The sequence below is a fragment of the Chiloscyllium punctatum genome, chromosome 12 (assembly GCF_047496795.1).
Source record: "Chiloscyllium punctatum isolate Juve2018m chromosome 12, sChiPun1.3, whole genome shotgun sequence".
Classification (NCBI taxonomy): Eukaryota; Metazoa; Chordata; class Chondrichthyes; order Orectolobiformes; family Hemiscylliidae; genus Chiloscyllium; species Chiloscyllium punctatum.
Genome location: NC_092750.1, coordinates 58,400,191 through 58,422,618, shown reverse-complemented (window position 1 = coordinate 58,422,618; position 22,428 = coordinate 58,400,191). Strand labels below are relative to the sequence as shown.

At 38.6% G+C, this 22,428-nt stretch overlaps 1 protein-coding gene across 3 annotated transcripts in view; it reads left to right on the top strand.

Annotated features, from left to right (window-relative positions):
* Window positions 1-11,365: 11,365 nt before the first annotated feature.
* LOC140483862 (dual specificity tyrosine-phosphorylation-regulated kinase 2-like) overlaps window positions 11,366-22,428 on the top strand; it is a 128,262-nt gene continuing 117,199 nt past the window's right edge. Inside the window, exons 1-3 of one of the 3 annotated variants that reach the window (XM_072582629.1) lie at window positions 11,366-11,576; window positions 19,320-19,494; window positions 19,581-19,811. The gene's annotated coding sequence lies outside the window, so the exon portion shown is untranslated. The remainder of the gene's footprint in view (window positions 11,577-19,319; window positions 19,495-19,580; window positions 19,812-22,428) is intronic. The other 2 variants (XM_072582630.1, XM_072582631.1) reach the window with 2 other exon arrangements.

Sequence of the window (22,428 nt, the reverse complement as noted above, 5' to 3'; positions counted from 1 at the left end):
TTATTCTGCTGGAGGAGTTTAGAAATTCACTTCCAGAGATGATAAGAATTCACGTGGAGGAACAGAAAGTTCAGGAAGTGAGAAGGGCAGCAGAATTAGCAGATGAGTACATGAGGCCAGAGTTTCGTCCTGTGAAGCATAGAAGTTGAGAGGAGGGGAGATCCTACACTACGAAACCAAGCATAGAGAGCACTGGTAAGAATTTGTCACGGGATAAAAAAGGAGCCTTGGAGGGTGGAAAGGCGGTAAAAGGCCTCAGGTGTTTACACTGTGGTAAAGTGGGACACATAAAGTCACAGTGCTGGTCGTTAAAGAAAGGCGCTGTGGGAAAAGATATGGGAAAAGATGTGGTAAAAGAAGCTAAGCCAGTGGCATTTGTGAAGGTAGTAAAGGAAACTCAAAGAAGAGCTGAGGAGCTGCAGGAGAGTGCACAACCGAGGCAGGGGCTGGGTGTGGAGTTAGTACCTGAGCTCAACAAAGAATTTGCCTCTGTGGGTAAAGTTTACTCAGAAAGAACAGGGGGAGAAGGACATGAAGTTATAATTTTGAGAGATACAGGATCTAACCAGTTGCTGATAGTAAGGGATGAGCGAATATGCACTCTTTCTGATGTGTTACCTGAGAGTGGGGTCCTTTGTGGGATAGATGGACAGAAATCTAGCATTCACCTATGTAAGATTAGGTTGGAGTGCCAACTCAAGACTGGGGATGTTACAGTGGGAGTGAATGACAGAGTGTCAATTCCAGGAATTCAGTTTGTTCTTGGGAATGATTTGGCAGGATCCAAGATGGCAGTGACACTCTTTATTGTGGAGAAGCCAAGGAAGACCAAGAAACTGAGGAGTTAAAACAGAAATATCCTGGTATTTTCCCAGACTGTGTAGTAATCAGATCCCACTATCATAAGTCATAGCATGAAGCCAAAAGTAAAGAGAAAGATCAAGGAGTTGAGCTTCACATAGTGGATATCCTGTTTGACACAATAATGCAGCAAAAACCTGAACAGGCAGAGGGTTAGACAGAGCGTTAAAGGGACTTGCAACAGCAAGACAAGACAATAAAAGATATGTGTGTAGATGCAAACTCTGAAAAAAGGCAGAAAATATTCCGGAGGGTTATAGAATCCTAAGATGGAAAAGGAGACCATGGCAGGTTAGTGCCCAGGAGAAATGTGCATAAGTGCCCCAGACTGTGTTGCTGGTAGATTACATACAGGAGGTGTTACGGGTAGCACATGAACTATCTGTAGGAGTCACCTCGGGGTACAAAAGACTCAGGCTAAGATACAAAAACATTTTCATTGGCCTGGAATGCACCAGGACGTAGATAACTTTTGCCATATGTGTCATACATGCCAAGTGGTAGCTGAGCCACAGGCAGTAATAAAACCAGCATCTTTTTTGCCAATTTCTGCATTTGAAGAACCTTTCACATGGGTTATAATATGTAGATTACCTGCCGAGGACTAAAAGTGGGAACCAGTACTTGTTAACAATAATGGATGTATCTGCCAGATTTCTGGAGGCAATTCCATTATGGAATATCAAGGCAAAAAGGATGGTAGAGGAGTTAGTAGCCTTCTTTACATGGTATGGGCTATCCAGAGAGATTCAATTGAACCAAGTTTACTGCTAGGCTGTTCAAGGACGTTATGGATAGCTTAGGTATACAGCACTTTAAATCCAGTGCATATCATCCTGAATCCCAGGGAACTTTAGAAAGGTGGCCTCAGACCTTGAAGACCGTGTTGAGAGCATACTGTCAGGATTACCTGAATGATTGGGATAAAGGTATCCCATTCATATTGTTTACCATTAGAGATGCCCCAAACCAATCTACTCTGCTCACTCCCTTCGAGTTAATATTCAGGCATGAAGTGAGAGGCCCTTTGAAAATAATTAAAGAAAAATTGGCAGGACCAAAGTCGGAGATCTCACACTTAGATTATGCATCGGAGGTGAGGGAGAGACTAAATTGAATAAGTGAGTTGGCTAAACAGCATCTAAAGAGGGCATGGTGTAGAATGAAGCAGGTGGCAGATAAAAACTCTGAGACTCGGATGTTTTCCTGAGGGGATGATGTTCTAGTACTGTTACCAGTGACAGGAGTTCCTTTCAAAGCCAGGTTTAGTGGTCCCTGTCAAATTGAGAAAAAGTTGTCAGGTGAACTATCTAGTAAAGATGTCAGATAGAAAAGAAAGTTATCGGGTATGTCATGTGAACATGTTGAAACCGTATTACACTAGAGAGAAAGAACTGGAGAAACAGGTGTTAGTTACCGCCCCGCAGAGTGAGGAATCATATCAAAATAATATAGATTTTAATGTCCCTCAGAATAGACTTAAAAATGAAGAAGTCTTTGAGGAGTGAGATAGGTTAGTAAGCTATCTGTTTCAATAGCATAGAACACAGTTGAAAAATTTGTTACTGCCATATCAGGACATGTGTAAGAATCAGATGAGGAGGACTAATGCTATTGTACGTGAAGTAGATATAGGGAATACTGCTCTAATAAAACAACACCCCTACTGGCTTAATCCATTCAAAGCCAGGCAGGTCCAAATGTAGATGGAGGCCGTGCTCAACAAGGACATCATCGAACCAAGCCAGAGTGAGTGGACTTCGCCGTTCATTTTAGTTACCAAACTGGACGGGACACAACGATTCTGTGTGGATTTTTGAAAGGTCAATGCCGTTACAAAATCGGACTCATATCCAATTCCTAGATTGGAGGATTGTATCGAGAAAGTCAGACAAGCCAGTAACATCACCAAGTTGGACTTAATGCGTAGTTACTAGCAGGTACCTTTATCAGAGACAGCGAAATAAATTTCTGCTTTTGTAACCCCAAATGGGCTGTATCAGTTTAAAGTGATGCCCTTTGGAATGAACAATGCACCTGCCACATTCCAAAGACTCATGAACAGAGCTGTGGCTGAGTTAACAAACTGTGCAGTCTATTTGGACGATGTAATGATCTTTAGTAAGCCCTGGAAAGATCACATGGTACAGTTGGCAGAGCTCTTTGAATGACTATGAGAAGCAAAACTGGTGATGAACTAAAACAAAACTGAATTCACAAAAGCAGAGGTGATGTTCCTGGGACTTAACATTGGTCATGGAAGGTTGACTCCATAGAACACAAAGAGGAAGGCCATCAAGGAACTTCCACAACCAACCTTGAAGAAAGAGGTGCTTCGATTCTTAGGACTCAGCCAATTCTGTCAGAGGTTTGTTCCAATCTTCAGCAGCGCAATGGCACCATTAACCAATTTGCTGAAGAAGAACACAGTTTTGGTAGACAGAACAATGCCAGGAGGCATTCAACCATTTGAAATCGCTATTAACCACCAGACCAGTTTTAGCTATACCAAACTTTTCAAAACCTTTTAAAGTCACCATCGATGCTAGTGATATATGAGTTGGAGTTGTACTTCTACAGGAAGATGAGGATGGAATTGAGTTGCCAGTTAGTTTACTTTTCGAAGAAGATCAACGTCCACCAAAAGAAATACTCCATGATTGAAAAGGAACCATTGAGTTTGGTACTGGCTTTACAACATTTTAAGGTGTATGTCACAAACAACGTGTCGGAAACTGTGCTGTACATGGATCATAACCCTCTTACATTCCTAGAATGCTTTAATGACAAGAATATGAGTCTATTTCATTGGGGCCTTATGTTCCAAACTTTTAATTTAAAAATTGTACATGTTGCAGGTCATAAGAATGTAATCACAGATGTGTTATCATGGATTTAACTGAGAAAGTTAAATGAAATTTGTATTTATTTAATGTTATATATTAATAAACATTAAATGGGAAATTGTTTAGGTGAATTTAGTTTAAGTTCTTGATATGCTAGGGTAATGTGTTTAAAGAATAGAAAAAAAATGAAGCCATCTATTCATTATGATGGTTCATTTTTCTCTTAAGGAGGGAGGTGTTATGAAGATGTAGGGGGTACTGTACCTTCAAGAGAGTTGAAAGCTAAGAGAACTACCTGACAACACCAAGTGTTCTGAACACGATACAATGTAACGTTTTGGTCCAGGATAGTTCTTCACAATGAACCATCATAATGAATAGCTGGTTGCCTGAAGACAAAAACAAATTTGAATGTAGCCAATCAGTTTAAATTAAACCCCAAAAAACCCAAACTCCAATCAAGTTTGAATTTTATATGTTGACAATATAAAAACCAATGATACAATCTGATGCCTTGGGGGTATAAGACCAGGGAAAAATTGAACAATTGCAGGAAAACTGCCAAACCACCAACACATTCAGACTGCCTGGAGAATAGCTCTCTTAAGGGTACCTTTAAAGGTGACCTGTGAAACAGAAATCTCTAAGAAGAAGCAAAGAAGACAGAGGAAGATTTAAAGAGAATATTCAACAGCTGGCTGATTTTGAAGTTTGAATTTTTGGTAAATCTTAATCGGGGGTTTTATCGGACTAGTATTGTAGAAGGAAAAGTAAAAGATAGGTTAGAGAAAGAAGTTGTAAATAATTGTTAGCTAATTATTTTCTGTTAGACATCAAGAAATAAGGTTGTTAATTTTTACTTTAAATTTTTACTTTAAATAGTGACCTTTAGGATAGTTCTTCACAATGAACCATCATAATGAATAGATGGCTTTTCACAGATTATGCATGGAATAAATCTTTTCTGTGTTGCTGGCTTAAATTAAGCAAGGGGGTTTACCTGTGTTGTAACACTATGTATCTGCTGCAATGAATCAGTAATAAAATGGGTTTATCCCCTCATGTTGCTTGTGAAATTGTTTTAACAAATGTGTAGGTATCAGAATCTCTGTGCTGGAGCAGTTTAGTATGTGGATATATAGCAATTGTGTGGTGAGTATTTACACACCAAAAGTGAGTTTTGCTCAAACATTCCACATCCTATTGAGAACTCAGCTGAATTAATGAATATCTATGCACAGTGTGGTATTAACAGGTTTTGTTTTGACTTTTGAGATTGTTAAGCGTTAATTAAAAACACATACAAATTTGCTCATGTTTGTCTTCTAGGAGAAGTTGGTGTAGATTTTCTGGTCTCTGGGTATGTAGAAACTGGATGAACCCTGGAAGCTGCATTGGGAACTCTTCAGAAGCCCCAGCGCAGGAGTTCGCTGGACAATTTCCTTGATCCCTAGAATCCTTTTAAAACGTCTGATTTAAGAGGTTCCAGCTTACTTACTGGATGAGAGTACAACCTTTTTAGAGGTCCATTATTCACTTGGTTAAAAAAATCTACCATCAAACTTAAATCAAACATTAGGCCATTTAACATTGTGACTCCTGGTTTTCTATAATTCATTTAATTGAAAAAGATAACTGTCAACAGTAAAACAACTGTTTCCATCATTATATTAAAGATCCCAGTCAGTTCTTCTGTAAGTCTACACGTCTCTGAAGTACAGCGATCCAACTTTTTCAGCCTACTTTGACACTGAAGATGATTTATATTGGAAATTAGCTTTGTACAGCTCCTTTCCAACCTTTCCAAGCCCAAATCTCACCCACTACATGAGAAGATTGATATTGTATCCTGTCTTGTTCTCATACTAAGACAAAATAGCACAACTGGTCACATACTTAATTGTCTTAAAATAGCATCACAACATCTTATTTGCTCAAGGCAGGACCTTTCGAGATGTATGCATGTGGAAGTCTAAATCTCTTTCATTTCTCCCTCTCATTCTTTTTTCTTGAAATTACATGAGTGTTTAGAATTCATCCTGTCCCCATGCATGACAATATATTTTTTTCAAAGTTTACATAATTCACTAGTTGTGAGGTCATCTCTCAGCACATTAAAATATTTCTGCCGCATTCAAGCATCATCTACAGTTTTACTACTCCCAATGATTTACGTTTTGATACATTAGGGTGTAGACTAAATAGAAGGAGTATTTATTATTTTCAGCCATACTAAGCATATGTTGCAAAATCGGCATTGTGTTAAATACAACCAAAATACATTAATGGATCAATGGTAACACTCTTCCCTTGATTTGCAAGGTTGTGTATTTGAGAACAAATCCAGAGTCCTGAACACATTTAGTAGTCTAATACTTAAGTGCAAAAACTGAGGAGTGCTGCACTGTGAGAATGAAATATTAAATCAAAATCCCATCTGTTCTCTCAAGTGGACTTTAATCTTTTTGTTCTTGAAATGTTAAGATGAAAAATCAGCATTTTTTTTTACTGCTGTGCATGTGCTTTACCGAATCTTCATTGTGATCTGCTCACCCAATGGGAATAATGGACAGATGTTTGCATTGGTTGGGAACCCAATGTCTGAACCACTTCCAAGTCCTAAGTCTGCATGTGGAGGCAAGAGGAGTAGTCACAGTCCTTCATTTTCTCCACTGTTGGCTGCTGACCAGCTTGAGGACATAGCTGGGACCAAATAACAGTGGTGAGTCTCAGTTGGAGGTGGACCTGCGATGCGTGGGCTTCATGGTCACAGTCATTACTGTGGTAACTGTTTTGAATCAATATATATATATATATAGAACTCACCAGGAGGATGAGCACCTTTGACAGGACTATCCCATGCTTCCTTGTTGGTGCTTTTGTGAGGAGAGATGTACAGTCTTGACTCTGGAGAGTGGCAGGAGAAGTTATGACATTACTGGAGGTGGTAGAAAATGTCAGTAGCTAGAGTGCCATGCAAAGAACTTGATTACAGTGCCACAAGAAGATTATTGGCCTTGCTTTCTCTGGTAAAATAAATGCAACATGGTGACCAAGTGCCGGGCCTCTGTTTCCATAGCCATCAGCAGAAGTACCAGATGAATGTCCTGAGGATGCACAGCGCTCGTGAATCTGGGTCAAACATATACCCAGGATTGGATGTTCTCCAGTGTAAAAGATAATGAGAGCAAAATTTTGAAAACTAATGCAAGTGAAGATAGTAGAGTAACAGTCAGAAATTATGTTTTAGGCACAATAGGTAAAGGATATTTAAAGTAACTATGTATATAGGACAAAGTAGAAAACCTATGAGTAAATCATTATTGCAGAAGGACAAGTTAGGTTATGCAGACCAAATAACCATTCTTTTCACAAATACATATAACTTAAAGAAATAATTAAATAATGTGCAGGTGCAAGATCAATTTAGGGGATATACCATGATAACCATTACTTAGATATAGCTGCTAGGTGGTTAAGATGATAACTAAATATTGTCAGGATAAAGATCTACAGGAAAGATAAGGAAAATGGTTGAGGGGAGGAGTGGTCTTAGTTATTAAGGTTTAAATTACTTCAATGATAGGCAAGGACATAATGAGATTTTGGCAGGCAATTGGATTTTATGTGTAGAGTTAAGAAATAGAAAAGGATTTATGACTGCAGTAGGAGTTAGATGTGAGCTCCCTTGTTCCTGTCTGTGAAGTATAGGTTGTATTAATGTAGGTAGTTACTAAAGGCAGAGTGGTCTTAATGGTGGATATTAACTTTCATGTGGATAAGCAGATGTCAGATCTGACAGAAATGTTAAGATTTTTCTTGTTTTTTTTCTTGGTTAGACTCCTATAGAATTATAATCTCAAAAAAGGGGCATGCCATACTAGACTTAGCAATGAGTAATGACTGGAATGCACTGCATGTGAATATTTAATTGTGAATTATCACATATTCATATTCAATCCAGTGTTTAAAAAGAACTGTAAAACGCTATTGTGATTCTAGATTTAGGTATTGTTATGAGTTTGCCTCCAACAGGGTATTTTATCTCAATGTCAATGCTTACATCATCTTCCTTAACTTAAGAAACTAAGCATGGATATCATGTTATTGAAGAATCCAACTAATTACAACTAACTAATATGTATAAGTGAACATTCCTCAGACACAGAGTTGGTTGAATTAATATTAAGGTATTATGATATGACAGAGGATCATGCTTCTAAGAGTATGATGCTTCAAGTAATTTGATGTAAGATAATGGAGAAATCTTATGCACTGTAAAGCTATGTGCTAAAATGCTGTGATAATATCATTAACATATCTCATTGAGGTATACTGACATACTAACCGTGAGATGTAACTCAACATGAATCTTACATTTAATATGATGGGACTGTATGCAATAAACTAGACAAATCTGTTAATAATTAAGATGACAGAAGATCCAGTGAGAAGTGTTCAAAAATGAATTTAATGTTATTTCAAAACAATTTGTATTCCTAAGGTGAAAGTCTCAGAAATATAACTTCATTGCAGGTGTGGCTGGTATTGTTCATGTCTTTGAGCCAAAAGCTCTGAATTTGGGTCTAACTCTAGAATTTGATGTCTTGATAACATGACCAAAACATGTAACTTATCAACCTGTAAAGCTTATCAATATGCCTCTGAAAGATGGCAGTACCGGACACATTTTTGGTTAACTAACTTTGATGTAGAGTGATGCCCCTCAAACTATCATTTCTGGCAAGAGGGTGATGACCCACTCCAGAAAATGTTAGCCATAGAAAAGGCAATAATCATTTGCATTATTGACATCATTGTCACTAGACATGGGAAAGCCACTAAGACTCTTCAGGTGCAAAATCTCTATTTGCCAAATGGAAAATTATAGGTAATTGTGATTCATTTTGATCAGAAGAATCTGGAGTGACAATATAAGAAAGGGAACAATTCTAAAGGGGTTTCAGGGACGAGGAATATATGTGCATATGTGATTGAATATGGCAGGACAGGTTTAGAGAGTGTTTAACAGACCATACTGTATTGTTGCTTGAATCCAAAATTACTTTATTTATTGAATGTATTGGAACTACTGAATCAATAAAAAGACTGAACTGCACCTTTTCAGTGACTTAAACAAAACTTCTAAGAAGGCCAAGCATCTGCATTCTATAAATTCAACAGCCATTAAATGGAGTCAACCTATCTACAAGTAGCCAACCATATACAATCAAATAATCCTAAATGACCCTTATCATGAACCATTCACAAAACATCTATACACCACTAACATATTCAGCAGTGTGTGCAATTGGACACTATACTGGACTCAATCAGTCAAAACATAATCATTTGTAAACAATGGATGTGGAATCAACTTGCTATGACCCTGTTTTGGTAACTGGTATGTTTTGAAGAGGAGATCATCGATCCTCTTCATGTTTTACAAAACTGCTTGTCTTCAGTGCAGTCAGTTAAAAAAAGATGAGGTGAAGGAGACGAAACAGCCATTCTCCAAAACTTGTGCCTTGCGTGTGGTTTGAGCAGCCGCACATTGCAAACAGTGTTGAGAAAACCAACCTCGCAGCTGCTGACTCCTAAAGGAAATATAGAAATCATTCATCAACATCTTTAAATTATCTCAATGCAAATCCAGAAAGACCATTCCATCCAGTCTGAAATCATTCATCACGCCACAGCATCTATTTACAATTCACCATTTTGTGCTCTTAAGTATCTTACCCTGCTCTTCAAATGCATAATTTACTCTGCATGAGTGTCAATGAGTGCATGTGTGTGTGTGTGATGTGAAACTTTATTCAGTTTTACATATTGTGTGTTACATGCAATTAGTCTTATTTCCTTTCCTTTCAAAACTCAGAAGAAAACATGTCTTAACAATTAAAACTTTTGAATAGCAAAAAAATCCTTTCTAAAACAAGTCTATTCTGGTCAAGTAAGGAAGTAGAAAAGAGGAGCTTTTCTATGACTTCTGACCCGACTTTAACAGTATTCTAGGCTTTATTAATAGAAGCATAAAATACAAGAGCAAGGAAGTTATGTTAAACTCATATAAAACCTGGCTTTAGCCTTAACTAGAGTATTGCATCCAGTTCTGGGTGCTGCACTTTAGGAAAGATTGTAGAAAATGCAAAAAACAAATTAGAATTGTTGCAGGGATAAGAAATGTTAGATTTGTTGTAAAATTTTAAGGGTTTAGATCTGTTTACTTGTGAAAGAGAAAGTTGAGAAGAGATATGGTAGAAGTATCCAAATTCATGAGTTGACGGGAGAAATACTATTGCCATTCGTGAAAGGGTCGAGAATCAGTAGGCGCAGATTGTAAGCAATTGGCAAGAGCAGCAACAGAGACATGAGGAGCAACCTTTTCACACACTGGATCTGGAGTGTGCTGTCTGAGTGTAGATTGTGCCAGGTCCAAGTGCAGTTTTCAGTAGAGAATTAGACTGCTTTCTGAAAAGGAAGAATGTACAGGGTTAGAGGAAAGCTGGTGCAGACAAACTGAATGATCCCCTTCTGTGCTGTAACAGTTCTGTGATTTTGAAATGAAAACCTAATGTTTCTTGCTTCACAGATAATGGCTGACCTGCTGAGCATTTCCAATATTTAATGTTTGCACATTTTTCTGCCAGCTCTTTGATTATGACATCATGTTTGTGCCAAGTGTCTGGAATTGGAATCATTTTTGTCATGGATATTTATTGTAGGCATCTTCTTTGTGCAGGGTGTTTGATATTGCAATACCATTTCATATTGAAGTTCAGTTTGTTGTAGATATTTCAAATTGAGATTGAGTTGATGCCCTGTTTTTGATATTTGGATCTTGTTGGGGACTGTGTTTGAGATTGAAATCGTGAGTACTGGGAATCTAGTTTGTTCACAATCTCCTATGCCTTAATCATATTTGTATTATTTGATACTGGGATCATCAGTTCATGCAAGACATTTGATGTTGGGTTCTGCTTGTTCTGGATGTTGGGATTTGTTTGTCACACATGTTTAATACTGGGATCTGTTTGTCTCAAATGTTGGCATCTATTGGTCCTGAATGTTGGCATCCGTTTGTCCCTGATATTTGATGTTGGGATTTGTCTGTCCCAAATGTTGGGATCTGTTCAGCAGATATGCTTGATGTCGATATCTGTCTGTCCAGAATGTTTTATGTTGGAATTTGTTTGTCCCAGACTGTTGATGTTGAGCTCTGTTTGTTCCTGATGTTCGAAGTTGGGACCTGGTTTGACCCAGATTTTGGAATCTGTCGCTCCCAGGTATTGGATGATGGGGTCGGTTTGCCCCAGATTTTAGATATTCGGGATCTGTTTGTTCCAGTTGTTGGGATCTGTGTTGTCCCAGATGTTTGAAGTGTGGAATCCCTTGCATGGTATATTTGGAGTTGGGCAGATGTTTAACATGGGGATGGGGGGTGGGGTGTGCTGTTTCGTGTGAGGTGCGAGTTCTTGTGAACGCCTGTGAGCGGGATGTTTGATTAGCGATTCCCATTGCTCTTCCCACACGCTCCAGACGATCGATTTCCTCTCTCCCTCTGCCTCCCTGTCACTCTCTCTCTCTCTCTCTCTTGCACGCTCTACCTGGTCTCCGCGCCGAAATGTAGCCGCCTCACTCCGGCTCACCTGCACGGCAGCCTGTCTGTCCGGCGGACTCCTTTTTTAATTTGGTAAATATCTCTCCTTCTTTGGCTGCTGTCGCCTGACATTGCCCCCTCAAGTGAGTGAGATGCCTCCTCTCCGGAGCTAGCGGTCCTCGCCAATCGCGACGCCGGGCTCCCAGCGCTCCAGCCGCGGCCGACGCTTCCATCCAAACCCGGGATCTGGCAAAGCTGCAAGTGAGGTGAGCGGGGGTGGGAGATAATACCGGACACTTGACAGGGAATTAAACAAGTAGTGGCTGGTCTTTTTTTTAAATGAACTGGCAAGCTCTGACCTGGGGAATAACATTGCCTTGATTGTAGTGGATTCGCGGTGCTATCAATGTAGAACAGATGGGTAGCATATTATAATTCGGTACAGTGCTTTCACAAAAAAAAACACAACAACTGAGGGTTACGCTGTGTTTGGATTGTCTGGATACTTAAATAGTCGGTGCAATTAAGTTTTGGTCTTTGATATAATCGATAAGGTTCAATACGGGGCGTGTATTCTTATTTTGAGTGCTGGGGTTGGGGTATCTTACGTTGCAGTCTGTGAGTATTTTGGGGAAGCAATGGTGATGGGGATTCTGGTGCTGCCCAGCGGTCCAAAGGCGAGTAACAAAGACAAAGGGCTACGTTTATCGCTATGGAAACGAGGTTCCTAATGTCAAGTTTCGGTACGAGACAGTCTCTCTCTCTCTCTCCCAGTTCCACATCCACAAAACCCACTGGTTCACACTGCATTGGGAAATCATCAGTGGCTAGGGATGAGCCAGATTACAATTTTCTTCCATTTACATCTCTCTCTCTCTCCAGTTCCTGTCCTAATGAAAAATCCCTCTGCAATATTTCCAACCTAATGTACTTCAGCTTAGCAATTATGATATTGGGAGACCTTTTTTGTTTTAAAAGGCGTAAAAGAACACACCTCTCCTCACGTTGTGAAAGCGCCCCTAAAAAAAAACTGGACCCGCGGGATTGCTTTTTTTTAATGCATATGTTAAAATAAAATCAATGTTCTTTGCTCCTGAAAGATGCTGACTCATGTTGGGCTATGTGGGCTCCTTCATATCATATCCGAGCCTGACCCTCCTTCACTCATGAGGGTCAGGACAGTGTGTCGGCCCGCCACCTTCCAAAACTGTCCTCATCTGACACCTCCACCCACACCCACACGTGCATTTTCAACCAGCCTCACTGAATAATTAACTGAGGCAGGACCCAATCTTTATTTGCTTTATTTGCCCTGTCGCCCTGGAATACTAGGATCAGTCGCAGTGCCCCGAAATGCTGACCTCGTATGACACCCCCCCTAACTCGGGCCACATTAAGAGGTTGCGTTCAGGAACCGTCGGGGTGTTCAGTGAGACACGGTGTTGGCTTCACTCACTATGGCACGTGCGCGAGAAATTTATAATAGAAATTAATTATACACTTACAGAAAAAAAACAGAGGAAATGAAATGGCGCTGATTGAATATAGAGAGAAACTATTGTGATGCTATCACTGCAGAATAATACTGTCCCATCACTGACAATACAATGTGAATTATTTTTGCAGCTATGGATTGAATTATAGGGTCATTTCTATCAGTAATAATTCATTCAGCCTGTACGCTGTGACAGTTATGCCTCAGTGTGCCCATATAGCAGGTTATTCCTTCGGTAAATCTGCAGCCTCCAGTGTTCTCATTCTTGTGCACCTTTGACACCAAATGTTTATTATTCCTCATTACTGCCCAACTTGTCTGGGGTGTCATTTTCTCCCTTGTTCATTTATGACAGCAAAGAGAAGAGGCCAGGTGACAAAATTGTCTTGTGTGCATGTATCAGTCAGCGATATGGCCAGGATTGGCAGTGAATGAATCACAAAAAAAAGGTTTGGGCTTTCACTGCTGATGCATACATCAACCTTATGCACTCAAGGATTGAATTCCCTGAGGAGGTTGATGGGTGACCTGATAGAGTTTTTCAAGATAATGACAGAGTAAAAAAAAATCAGATTGGGAATTAATAGAAACAATTTGAGAGTAAAAATTTAAGACAGTCATAAAAGGAAATAATGTGGAGATTAGAGAGCAATTAGAATCTCGTGCTCCACACTTATTGACTTGAAGTCTGCAAATTACATAATTGCTTTGAAAGAAGGAATATTAACAGATATGAAAGTTAAACATGAAAGTGCGATTAGATAAGATGATTCATATGAGGGTAAACTCAGGCATAGATTTGAAAAGTCAAATGGCATACTTGTGCGTAGTAATTTTTTATACTGTGTGCTAACTAATTGGATGAAGTATCTCACATTTTGAATTCATCCTTTTACATCTTGATATGTGTATTGTATATTATACATTATGAGATTGTATTTATTCTTGCATGGATACATTCCAATTTATCGAAGCATACCTAATGCCAGGAATTGTGGTCTGCAGAATCCTTCTAGGCACTATTTTCAGTCACCATCTCTTCCTTCCATCTCACATCATCAACATGAGCCAAACCCCACTTACGTTGACCTCTCAAAACCCAGCTACAAGACTAGATTTTCCATTCTTGTCTTCTTTCATGGTTTGGCATTTTTTTTCTTGTATATTTCCTGGTAACTGCCTCAATGTTATACTTACACTAAAGGTGCAAGTTGTAATTATGTCTATCCATAAATGGTAATTGTATATGTAAAAATGTTACTTTCTGTGTAAGCCATGGCTCAGTTGGTAGTGCATACTTCTCTGAGTCACAAGGTTCAAGTGCCATTCCAGACTTGAGCACAAAAAGTAAGACTGATGCACCAGTGCGGTACTGAGGAAGTGCTGCACGATCCAAATTTGTGCCTTTCAGAAAAGAAATTAAATAGAGGCCCTTTCTATACATTCAGGTGAATGTAAATCTTTCTAAGGCATTATTTGAAGAACAGCAGGGGAGTTACCCTTCGTGTTCAGACGAGTACTTACCTCTCAGTCAACATTACCAAAACAGATTATTGGATGTGTTTAGTTGCAGGAACCTGCTAAATTCAATTAAGTTACTACATTTCCTACAATAGTGATTACACTTCAAAGGTACTTAATTGGCTATAAAGCATTTTGAGATGCCCAGTGGTCTTAAAAAAATCTATCTAAATTCACATCTTTAATTTGCTTGATTACAACTTTGCTATAAATGCAATTCTTCTACTCAATTTTATTTATTCAGCTTTTCAGCCCATGTTGCAGTGAAACACTTAAGCTCATTTTTCTCTAAGCTTTGCTAATTATTTGTAAAAATCTTCTAAAAATTTATCATATTAGAAAAACATGAGAAAATAACATCTTAATATAGGAACTGTAATATACTGCACATCCTGATGAATTAAGCTTTTCCCACCATCACAGCTTCACCTTAAGACTCAACTTACTCAAATGTACAATATGTGGGGATGTTGACTAATATTATGAAGATGTGTTATCCAAAGTATTATTTTATGATATCAATCACTGGGCTTACACATCTTGAACCTTTTGGAAATAATGCCTTACAGAGAAAAAGAAAACTGGCTACATTGTCACAATGTTGCCTTTGCAAGAACAAATTGCTTAGAGGGACATGCAAGGTCCACATTACTTTTAGGGGGAGATCACATGATGCAGTTTGTGGATGGAAAAAAGCTATTGGACAGTCAGAGAGATAACTTCCCTGCAGGTACAGCCTTTGCTTTCTTTCTCTCCTTTTTCTGAAACCACTCTCATCAATGTCTGCGAGTTGAAAACCCATAGAAAGACTTTTTTCACCGCAAGTGGGGAGACTCTTAAATGATAATTTGGAGTCTGTTACTAGTGTCTCCAGAAAAAAAAAGTCTTATCAGCCAGCCATAACTGATCCAAAAAGAAATCCCAGTGTCAATAGTTTGTGTGAAAAGGGACTTTGGTTACAGAACAATAACTAGGACAATCTGTGAAATTTTTGTTCTGATTTTAATTGGTCATTGGCCAAAGTAACATTAAAATTACACTTTTTATAATGTGCTTATCTTGGTATATGTCTGCACTTATTTATGTGTGTATGTGTGGCAGTTGTACATATTTATGCAATTTAAATCTTTTTGTTCATAATCATTATATCATTGTATGATTAAGTTTAATTTACAATAAACTAGTTCTTTATTTGTTACTTTAAGAACTGGCTGACTTGTTCCTGATGTGGAGCTCTGTACAGTCTCGCAAAATGACCTCCTTTCTTAAATTTAATCTTTGTTGAGGCCACTAGATGAATGGGGCTAGGAGAGGAATCAGTTTGCCCCTCATAGCTTGATCATCACACTGGTATATAAATTTCAGGACACAATCATCAAGTTTCAGGTGATACCCATGAAATATCTGTGTAATATTCAAAAGAAAATGGGTGGAACATTATTAGCAGTTTGCTTGATGCTGAGAAGAAAGGTTGACACATACAGCAGTTGGCAGTACTTTACACCTGAAGTCATAGCCAATTATGTGGCTACCACCAGATTAGAATCTGAAAGAAGGTTTACTGTTGGTTCAATCAGAAGGCCAGCTACTCAGCAGTGCCATTACGAGCTGTGGTCACTGCTGAGTCAGGCTCAATTCCTGCTGACTTCAGCAGGAGCATAAAAAAATTGAAGTGCCAAATGCTGGAGGGCAGAGGTCACTGGGATGGTGGGGACATCCACTCTGTCCATATGTGAAATAGTAAAGTGGTTCTGCTTCTCGAATCATAGTTTGGTGCACACTCTGATTATAGTCAAGAGTTAATATACAACTGGGCTCATGTTTACTCTCATAAAAAGGGGTCAGCAGATTTCCTTTCCGTAAATACATTAATGAAGAAATTGGATTTTAATACTTTTCATTGATACCAACTAAACATTTAAGTCCAACTTTCTAAACTGAATTAAAATTCTCAAACTGCCATTTGAACTGACATTATGCATTATTTGCTCATCCTCTGAATTACTAGCCAATAGTCAAAAAGTATGGCTCCCATTACTACACCAATGAATTTTTCCAATATGTCTTTATATCTTAGGTCACAACGTTAGTGAGTTTACAACACCAGGTTATAGTCCAACAGGTTTAATTGGAAGCACTAGTTTTTGGAGTGCTGTACCTGATGAAGGAGCAGCACTCTGAAAGCTAGTGTTTCCAATTAAACCTGTTGGATTATAATTTGGTGTTGTCTGATTTTTAACTTTGTAAACCCTAGTCCAACACTGGCATCTCCAAATCATAACCTTAATGATGCATTTGGTCTTTGGCATTGTCATCTTCAAGTCACAATCAAAAGCAAATTGATATTTTCCCAGTGCCACTGGAGTTACATGTCTGGAGCTCTCATTATAAAATAAGAAAAGGCCCTATTCAGTTAAATTCTATATCCAGACCCTAGTGATCACCTCAAAATCCTAAACAAAAGCATGCAGTCCCCCATAATAGATATTAAAGAAAGCATTATCTGCACTAATTGCCCTTTTCTGACCTTCAATATCTGCCAAAATACACAGAATCTTGAAATGACACACAGGCCTTCTCACATCTCCAGTGTTTCTTCAATCTCTGCCTATCTGTCTTAAATTCTGCCATCCTGGCCCACTGATAATAATTACAATTATGCTGCGTAATGAATGTAAAGTCACCATTGCCCTACTCTGTCAGAGAAAAATGACTGGTGGTGACTTAACCTGAGGGTCAGCATTCCTCAGGTGAGGGAAGAGGTTGAGAAGGTGAGGCCTTCTTGATAACTGCACTCAGTGTGGGAATTGAATCCATGCTGTTGGCCTTACACTCTATTGCAAACTAACCCTCCTGCTAACTGAGGATGACAGCAATAAACATTGTTTTTGTTTGTTCATGTACAGAATACAAGTAACTATTAATAGTATTTGATGCTATTGTTTCATCACCAGTATTGCTCTGTGGAGCTGACATTGTAATGATACTGAAATTATTGCATGATGTTTCTCAAAATTATGGGCGATTGCTATATGCTGCTATGTGGTTGCTATATGAGTAATATTTTCAATTAAAAGAATGCCTCTGTGAGTCCAAAAACATGTTATGCCCACCACGTATTTGGACAATGTCATGTATGTATTTTGGTGTGTGTGCAATGTCAGATATGTATGCTATATGCTCAAATAATTGTCTGACTGAAAAAAAACTGTTCCATCAGTTGTTTGTAATAGGCAGAGTACAAGCTATACTCAACAAGCCTGTGCTAGTAAGACCCAAAACAAAATGTCTGCCACTGGATGTGGTTCTGTGTTTAGGCAGCACTTTCTGAACAATCCTGACTGCCAACAGCTACAACAACTGAGAATAATGAGTTGAACTCATCACATGGTTCATTTGTACCTCCTAAGTGCATTGTACAATTATATGCATACATCCATTCAATGCAAACAAAAGGAATACCTTCAAACCTTGGGCTATACTAAACCTTTTAATTACCCAGGAGTTTGAGGAGCTTTTAGAACATTGTTGCTTTCTCCAAGCCGATTTCTTAGCCAATCTGATTCAACCTACCTCCCAATCAGTACCCATTTCTCAGGTAAATTGGTGCGACTGTTCAAAATGTGGAGTTATATCGTACCAGCTCTGCAGTCAGCTTTGGATCTGCAATATGAACGTCATTTGTCAACTCGTTTGTAAAGAAGCATTTTTCCTTAATGCTTAACCATGAACTCTGCAAACATCAATTGTGGCTGAAGAGCCATCAATGCAGTGAAAAATGTGCTTTGGTCTGCCCAAAGCTATTTGGTCCCTTAGTGAAAGGATTTGTCAACGACCTAGTGTTGTGCACTGGCACATTCCAAGGTCCAAGATTGTATACCGAGGGACTCACCAAATATTGGGGCAGCTGCTATGAAGATATAATGTGAAGAGGTTGTTGTCTAAGGTCTCTCAGCTATAGTATAGCAAGAGGGCTAGAAACTGTAAAAAAACCATCAGTTAGTATGTTCAACAAGCAATGAAGGTGAAAATATTAACTGGTTAGCACTGCTGCCTCACAGCACCAGGATCCCAGGTTCAATTCCAGCCTCAGGTGACTGTCTATGTGGAGTTTGCACATTCTCCCCGTGTCTGCGTGGGTTTCCTCCGGGAGCTCTGGTTTCCTCCCACAGTCCAAAGATGTTGGGGGTCAGGTGAATTGGCTATGCTAAATTGCCCATAGTGTTAGATGCATCATTTGGAGGGAAATGGGTCTGGGTGGGTTACTCTTCGGAGGGTCGGTGTGGACTGGTTGGGTCAAAGGGCCAACTGTAGGGAATCTAATCTAATCTAAATGTACACTTACTGATTAACATTCAGTATTGGAAGAAATTGATTTGGTTTGTGATGTATATACTGTCAACTTTGAATTATCATGCTCCCTGTAATGAGCATTTAAAAAATGCTATGAATAATGTGTATTTTAAATAGTGAAAGGAAAATCTACTTAGGAGTTCAAACAATATCTGTCTATTTTCTTACTGCCCAAAGATCATAACCAAAGAATCTAGGTTTTGTTGTATTCTTCATAGCTTTTCATTTTATGTGCACTTATTCACCTCACTTTTGCATTATTTACAATTAAAAAGGCAATTGCTTCTACATTGGAGTGTTCATGAATTAACTATGAAAAATGCTGGAAATACTCATCTGATATCACAGCATCTATGGAGTGAGAAACACAATTGACATTGAGTGTGATGACCTCTCAATGGAATGGAATTAATGAGCTTGTCACTGAGAGAATATCAAGAGACACAGGGTTTGATTTTTCTGACCCTTGAGTAACAAGATCTGAGATAGCAGGGGTGCTTTTCCGCATGGCTCTGTGATACAGTTCTGCTGCTAGGGACATTTCCCAAAAGCGGGACTGCATGTGGAGTATAAATTTGTACAAAGCATCTTCAATAGCATGAATCTGTGATTTCAAAGCTCATACTTTCTCTTGAGATAGACCCTAAATGAGAGGAGAAACCTCAAAAGGAAACAGAACCTTCCAGTTTCCATGGAAACTAAGGCCGAAACTGAGATTGGAAGCCAAAACTTTGAGGAACCTGAAACTGTTGAAGTTGGATGAAAGGACACAGAGTCATCCCAGCTCATCTAATGATCCCAATGGTGCTGTACAGGTAGGCTGAAGAAGATTGAGTCTGGATGCAGCAGCTAGGAATATACAAATATATTTACTGCAGCTATTTCTGTTTGTTGTTGATAGTATGAGATCTACGCTGTCAAGGTTTTCATAATCAGAATCGTGGTGATTTTATGGACAGGCGCCATTTTGGTGAAGACTGTGAGCATGGAACCCATACAGTTGTGTGCTGCTGTCAACTGGGGATCAGGCTACGTTCTCGAAGAAGAGGAGCTAGAATCCTTTGTGAGAAAGAGAGATTTGAAGAGCTTTTGTGACTGAAATTGATGACATATATGCTCAACAGACTGCCAAGTAAATCTTGCTTTACTGTATTAATTATTCAAAATGTAATTATAACTTATAAAATCAAAATCAACTACATTTTACCTGTTAAATCATATATAGCTTACATTAATTTTGATTTTAATAACAATGTTTTTTTAAAACAAATTTTTAAAAACATTGTTTGTGGCTCATTAGGTAAATTCAGTTCTCTTGGTTTGTTGTCTGTAGGGAGGTCATAAGGAGTGTTTAGTGTGGATATGCAATACAATATATATGATTGGGCTATGAAATGTGATCAGTGTTCTTTGTAATTGTAGTCATGCTAAGCTATCTTATCATATCCTTCTTTTCCTATCATTATACCGCATCTTTCTTGAATAGTTTCTCCTTTGTTCAGTTAGCTACATTCCTCTCTATCCAGTTGAAACCAGAGAATTACTTTGAATGGTTTCTTTTTCCCCTCCAAATCTGTTAGTGTTAGAGTCACCCAAGTTCTTTATTTATTATTTTATGGGGTGTGTGCATCTCTGGCAAGGCCAGATGTTGATCACTAAATGGAATTGAGAAGGTGCTGGGGAGATTCTGCCCAGATCTGCTGTAGTCCTTGAGGTGTAGTTACATCCTCAATTCAACTGGAAAGGCAGTTACAGTATTTTGACTCTGAAACAATGAAGGAGCAGTACTATGGTTCCCAGCAGGATGTGATTTTCTAAGTATCTTGATATAATATTTGAAATAAGAGATTTGAATGTCTTACGTATGTCAAATATTAAGCTAACATGCCTAATGTTTCCTGATTTCTGTCTGCATTATTTCTTAAATATAAGAGGTTTGCTATTTTCAATCTGTGAGGACGTTTCCAAGGTCTAAGGGACTTTGCAACAAAGGAATAGGCTATCCAGTTGCCCAAGCCTGTTCTGCCATTTGATTTACTTTGATTTATTATTGTCACGTGTACCTAGGTATGGTGAAAAGTTTTGTTTTGTGTGCAGTACAGGCAGAGCGTACCATACAAAGTGCATTAGGGTACTAGAACATGTGATCATAGCTGATCTGTGGCCCACATCCTTTAAAACCTTTGCTTAGCCAAAAGTTATCTCTCTCAGATTCAAAAAGAACAACTGATCTCGAATCATTTGCCATTTTTTGGATGATAATTCCAAAACTTGACCACCCTTTGTGTGTGGAAGTGCTTCCTAACATTGCTCCTGAATGATCTAGCTCTAATTCTCAGACTGTGCATCTTTGTTCTTGAATGCAACCCATGGAAATAGTTTATCATTATCTACCACGTCTTTTCCTGTTAATACCTTGAAGACTTCAATCAGATTGCCTTCTAAATTGAAGAGAAAACAGATCTAATTGGATAATCTCTCCGCATAACTTAATCCTTAAAGTCCAAGCATCATTCTTATAAACATATATTGTACTCCCTACAAGACCAATATATCCTTCCTAAGGTGTGGTGCTCAGGTCTGCTCACAGTACTCAAAGTGGGGTCTCACAAGGGTTTTATATAGCTGCAGCATAATTTATACATATGTATACTCCATTCCTTTAGATACAACCTTATGTGCTAGACAAAAGTGAGGACTGCAGATGCTGGATATTAGAGTTGAGAGTGTGGTGCTGGAAAAGCGCAACAGGTCAGGCAGCTTATAAGGAGCAGGAAAATCAATGTTTCGGGCAAAAGCCCTTCATCATCCTTACATGCTGCCACTTCCTTTTAAAATCTCAGGATACAAGCCATACAGTCCTTGTACCCAGTCAGTCATTACGTCCAATAATTTTCCTTGCTGCATTCTGGATACCAGACTTTGTCTTGTCACAGCTTTTAAATGATGAACATCATTAGCATTGAAACACAAATTGACCGAAGACCTTTATACATAAATGTTTTCCATTAAGGTAAGAAGTCATAGATGCCCTTAGAATGTTTTCTGCTGTTTTATTAAGATTGACCAATCTAATAAAGTCAAGACTGGTAAAAACAGATTTGTTCTTGGTTGTTACTTAATGAAAGAGCAGGTGTTTTGATTTGTAAGATGATCAGTGTCATTATTTCTTGGCATCATCTGATACTTGTTGACAGCACAGCTGTGAGTTGGTTCTGTGTTAAAATTCAGTGACTGTGAAAACATGGAAAGAATATGAGACAGGGAATGTTGAACAAGTGGGCCAGAGTTTCTGATTTGGGTTTGATTATACAACTGTTCCCAACGATGTTCTTAGAATTGCACTGGCTAAGTTTCAGTTCAAGTTTGAACTAAAACCCTATTTTCATAATAGAGAAAGAACAAATGGACCAAACTTCTTGAATGACCTCCACAATCAAACCAATATCAATATATATTTAATATGAATTGCTACGTAATATAGTTATAAATTACAATAGTGTTTTATTAACTCATGAGCTGTGGGTATCACTGGCTGGGTCAAAATTTATTGAACATGGTTTGGAGGGATATGGGCCGGGTGTTGGAAGGTGGGACTAGTTGTGTTGGGATATCTGGTTGGCATGGACGGGTTGGACCAAAGGGCCCATGCGGTACATCTCTATGACTATGACTGTATGGTTACTCTTGAGAAGATAGTGAAATACTGCCTTGTTGAACTGTTGCTTAAGAGCTGATAGAAGCAAGAA